Here is a 6,000-nt window from a genome sequence, read left to right as displayed (position 1 = left end):
TCCAAATGGGAATGTTGATGAATTACGATTCTCAGCACGGTGACTGCTGTGGGATTCTGGAAGTTGTAGTTCAGCAATATCTGGAGGACCCGATTGATTAGAGGATTACATGCCACTGCCTTTTGATCCTTAATACCTAATCCAATTGTCCAGCTTCTGTTCTCCCTTGCCAGCTGATGAATAAAGAGATGAATGAAAGCATTTCATAATTCCTAAGTCTGCAAAGAGTATGGGTCATTTGAATCAATCCACATATATAGCAAACCTGCAGCGTATCGATTTGATTTTCATTCTTGTTAGAAAATGCTCAGAAATGACTAACAATAGAGACGGAGCAATGGAAAGCAATAGACAATGCACCAGACACAGAAGGAACAGGTGCCAAGAGAATAGGCAGATATGTTTGGATGCATGTGTAGACTGGAGAATGAACTGCATGTGCCCTGTCTTCTATTGCTTTAGCATATGAGTTGCTTCTCAAGTATCTGAAACATTAGAAATAGGTGAGTTTCTGTTTCCCAAAGAATCACCAGTCATGATTGGCCTTATTCATCCAGCTACATCTTGATTTACTAATTGCTTATGTGACATCAAGTTGTTGTTGATTCTTAGCAGCCACATAGATAGGTTTTTCTCCATGATGATGTCTCCAACCTGGTCCTTCAGGTCTTCCAATGGTGCATCCATGGCCACTGTAACTGTGTCCATCCACCTTGCTGCTGATCATCCTCTTCCCTTCCCTTCCACCTTTCCCAGGATCAGAGCCTTCTCCAGAGAGCTGGGTCTTCATATAATATGTCCAAAGTAGGATAATTTGAGTCTGGTCGTTGTGCCTCAAGTGAAAACTCAGGGTTGATTTATTTAATAATCCATTTGTTTTTTGTTTCTTCCCCCCTTGGCTGTCCATGGTATTTTGGGAAGTCTTCTTCAACCCCGAAGTTCAAAAGCATCAATACTCTTCCTATCCTGCTGAACAAGTGGTAGTTATGACCACTCCTCATACTTTTGGTCATTGCAGCATCCCACAGTCATGTGATCATGATTTGCAACCTTGCCTGTGACTTCCAACAAGCAAAGTCCATGGGAAAGCCAGTCAATGGGGAAGCTGGCAGGAAGTCACAAGTCATGATTATGCAAGGTCCTCACTTAATGACATACAGCTCTCACTTTATGACAGCAACTGGGACTGCTGGAGCTGCTGGAGCTGCACAGCACAGTCACATGGTTTGTTTGTTTATTTATTTATAACTGTGTTGCTTAACTATGGAATTTCCAGTCTCAGCATTGTTAAGCAAGGAAGACCTGTATTTTAAAAGAATTAGGGCCCCTGACAACTACACCCTCCTTAAAAAAAAAAGGTTCTGTCCCACTCCTTACCATAAATGTTATATTCTTGGTCTGTATGACCAAGCTGTTTTGCTTCTACTCATGCCTTTTGCTTCAAGTACAGCTTCCTTTCTCCCTGTGGGATGTGGAGTGCCATCCTTGTTTGGCTTTAGGACGTGACAATATGGTCCGTGCTTGCTTTTGAGAACAATACAGGACTATAATTTACAGCAACTGTAATACATTCCTTATGGAACCTTTCCATTATTTTGCACATCTGGCTGTACCCAAGTTAGGGGCTGATAGCTCTGTTAGCCCAAGAATGCTGTGTCTCATAGCACCTGAAGCTGTCAATCAAGTGTCCAAGCAACATCCTCTAATAACAGAGTTTAGAACTTCCTGTCTTCCTCTCCCAACTTGGCGCAAACTTAGCTGCTGAATTACAGACCACATAATAACAAGTAGCAGACCACTTAATGGCAGATGCTACAAAAAGAACAGCATCCCAAAATAGACATATTTTGGGTGAAAAGAAATAGCTGGTGGCTTGGAGAAACAGCTGGAAGATTCATATGGCTTAAAATCTTGTTTAACAGCTTTTATCCCCTTCTTAACATATCCATAACTTTCTTGTCTTCTGCAGTGGAGGAGTTAATGTTAAATCCAGCCCTCTTCTGTTAAAGTTGGCATTTAAACTCCCACATGGAAAGCAGACTAGGAAATAGTAAGACATTACAGAGATAAAGGTGAAGACTGGGAAACAAAGCAGCCATCCAAGGCGGAAATGTCCTGACATGTGTTTTAGGAGAAATGTCAGGGTGGATAGTAGAACATATTTTTAAACTATATTTTAAAGTGGGTGAGGCTTACACTAATTACACACAGATACACCAATCCTGCTGATTATTTCCTGAATCCAGATTGGTTTCTTGGCAAGATGGCACTCTACTGAGTGAGTGTAAATCTGATTTTTTCTTACATAAAGATAGGTATGTATGACTTTCTGCTTCACTGCTAGAGACAAATCTTTCAGCATCCTGCAGAACACCACTGCAGTATAATGGAAGAAGTGGAAATATTGGGGTTGCAATATTGTGGTAGCAAGCTCTGCCTTCGATCACAAACCTTAAGTGGGCTTAAACAAACTCTGAATGCCCTGGCCAATTAGCTTGGAGAAAGCGCTTGAAATCAACCATAGTAAAACTAAGATCCTGATCTTGGCAAAGAGGCCCAAACTGCACACCTGGAGGATAAATGGCCAGTGTATTGAACAAGTGAAATATTTTAAATATTTGGGCGTGGTTTGCCATCATCAAACTCAGTGCACACCAAAATTATGTCATACAAAATGCTCAAAAAACAGAGGCTGCAATTCGGTCTTTTCACTTCACAGTGAAAGCACAGCATATCCTAGCAGCACTGAAGCTATATTCAGCTAAGGCTCATGCACAACTACTTTTTGGTGCCCAGTTAGGACCTTACACTCCCTTTACTCCTCTTGAAAGGGTCCATTCTAAATTCCTAAGGGCTAGATTCCAGGTGACAACCAGAGATAAGTCGGTATACCATCGGAAGATGAGACCCCCAGGTCGGAAGATGGTCAAAATGCTACTGGGGAGGAACAGAGGATGAGCTCAACTAGCCCCAGACGTGATGACGCAACTAGCTCAAAGCCGAAAGGACGGCTAGCGGCTGTCATGCGCTGCCTACCACTGAGAGAAACACAGACACTGATTCAGGGAAGAGCAGGTTCAGGTTTATTTCAGCGTAGTGCTAGACGAGAAAAAAGCTGAGAGTGAAGGGAACACGCCGGTGCGGGGTTTAAATAGCCCGCGCCGGTCAGCGCCCCCCCCACTTTGGGTTGTGTCATCCCCCCCCAGTCCTGCATGCTTCCGTGCCGGTAGGTGAAGGGTTGCAGGGCCCCTGCTGGTGCCCCGGGCTTCGCCCATAATCGGTTTCTTTCTCCGGCCGGTGATTGCTGTCAGCTGGGCGATCATCCGGCCGGGGTCATTCCCTTCTCCTCGGGGTCTGTGTCTGTTGTTGTGCGTGCTTTGCTTATCTTAAATCCCTTCCTCTGCTTCCTAGGTATTGTCATGTGTGCCGTTGTGCTGATGCCTTCAGCTCAACGGTACTCATGACAGCGGCCAACGGTGCTGGCGGTGAACGGCGAATCCGATGTTCTAAGGATCAACACACCATTGGAACCTGGAATGTAAGATCTATGAGCCAGGGCAAATTGGATGTGGTTGTTGGTGAGATGTCAAGATTAAAGATAGACATTCTGGGCATCAGTGAACTGAAATGGACTGGAATGGGCCACTTCAGTGAACTGAAATGACCACCTGATCTACTACTGTGGACAAGAGGACCACAGCAGAAATGGAGTAGCCTTCATAGTTAAGAGTAAAGTGGCTAAAGCAGTGCTTGGATACAATCCAAAAAACGATAGAATGATCTCAATTCGAATTCAGGGCAAGCCATCTAGCATCACAGTGATCCAAATATACGCCCCAACCACAGATGCTGAAGAAGCTGAAGTAGAGCAGTTCTATGAGGATCTGCAGCACCTACTGGACAACACGCCTAAAAGAGATGTTATTTTCATCACAGGAGACTGGAATGCTAAGGTGGGCAGTCAAATGACACCTGGAATTACAGGTAAGTATGGCCTGGGAGAACAAAACGAAGCAGGACATAGGCTGATAGAATTTTGCCAAGACAACTCACTCTGCATAACAAACACTCTCTTCCAACAACCTAAGAGACGGCTTTATACATGGACTTCACCAGATGGACAACACCAAAATCAGATTGACTACATCCTTTGCAGCCAAAGGTGGCAGACATCTATACAGTCGGTAAAAACAAGGCCTGGAGCTGACTGTAGTTCAGATCACGAACTTCTTCTTGCACAATTTAGGATCAGACTAAAGAGATTAGGGAAGACCCAGAGATCAGCTAGATAGGAGCTCACTAATACTCCTAAGGAATATGCAGTGGAGGTGAAGAATAGATTTAAGGGACTGGACTTAGTAGATAGGGTCCCGGAAGAACTCTGGACAGAGGTTCGCAACTTTGTTCAGGTGGCGGCAACAAAATACATCCCAAAGAAAGAGAAAACCAAGAAGACAAAATGGCTATCTGCTGAGACACTAGAAGTAGCCCAAGAAAGAAGGAAAGCAAAAGGCAACCGAGATAGGGGGAGATATGCCCAATTAAATGCAAAATTCCAGAGGTTAGCCAGAAGAGATAAGGAATTATTTTTAAACAAGCAATGCACGGAAGTCGAAGAAGACAATAGAATAGGAAGGACAAGAGAGCTCTTCCAGAAAATTAGAAACATTGGAGGTAAATTCCAGGCAAAAATGGGTATGATGAAAAACAAAGATGGCAAGGACCTAAAAGAAGAAGAAGAGATCAAGAAAAGGTGGCAAGAATATATAGAAGACTTGTATAGGAAGGATAACAATATCGGGGATACCTTTGACAGTGTGGTCAGTGAGCTAGAGCCAGACATCCTGGAGAGTGAGGTTGAATGGGCCTTAAGAAGCATTGCTAACAAGGCAGCAGGAGACGATGGCATCCCAGCTGAACTGTTCAAAATCTTGCAAGATGAGGCTGTCAAGGTAATGCATGCTATATGCCAGCAAATTTGGAAAACACAGGAATGGTCATCAGACTGGAAAAAATCAACTTATATCCCCATACCAAAAAAGGGGAACACTAAAGAATGTTCAAACTATCGAACAGTGGCACTCATTTCACATGCCAGTAAGGTAATGCTCAAGATCCTGCAAGGTAGACTTCAGCAATTCATGGAGCGAGAATTGCCAGATGTACAAGCTGGGTTTAGAAAAGGCAGAGGAACTAGGGACCAAATTGCCAATATCTGCTGGATAATGGGAAAAGCCAGGGAGTTTCAGAAAAACATCTATTTCTGTTTTATTGACTATTCTAAAGCCTTTGACTGTGTGGACCATAACAGATTGTGGCAAGTTCTTAGCGGTATGGGGATACCAAGTCATCTTGTATGCCTCCTGAAGAATCTGTATAATGACCAAGTAGCAACAGTAAGAACAGACCAGGGAACAATAGACTGGTTTAAGATTGGGAAAGGAGTACGGCAGGGCTGTATACTCTCACCCTACCTATTCAACTTGTATGCAGAACACATCATGTGACATGCTGGGCTTGAGGAATCCAAGGCTGGAGTTAAAATCGCTAGAAGAAAGATTAACAATCTCAGATATGCAGATGATACCACTGTGATGGCTGAAAGTGAAGAGGAACTGAGGAGCCTTATGATGAAGGTGAAAGAAGAAAGTGCAAAAGCTGGCTTGCAGCTAAATCTCAAAAAAACCAAGATTATGGCAACCAGCTTGATTGATAACTGGCAAATAGAGGGAGAAAATGTAGAAGCAGTGAAAGACTTTGTATTTCTAGGTGCAAAGATTACTGCAGATGCTGACTGCAGTCAGGAAATCAGAAGATGCTTAATCTTTTGGAGAAGAGCAATGACCAATCTCAATAAAATAGTTAAGAGCCGAGACATCACACTGACAACAAAGGTCCGCATAGTTAAAGCAATGGTGTTCCCCATAGTAACATATGGCTGCGAGAGCTGGACCATAAGGAAGGCTGAGAGAAGGAAGATGGATGCTTTTGAACTGTGGT

Source organism: Candoia aspera, chromosome 3 (assembly GCF_035149785.1).
Source record: "Candoia aspera isolate rCanAsp1 chromosome 3, rCanAsp1.hap2, whole genome shotgun sequence".
Lineage (NCBI taxonomy): Eukaryota > Metazoa > Chordata > Lepidosauria > Squamata > Boidae > Candoia > Candoia aspera.
This window is presented reverse-complemented; position numbering follows the sequence as displayed.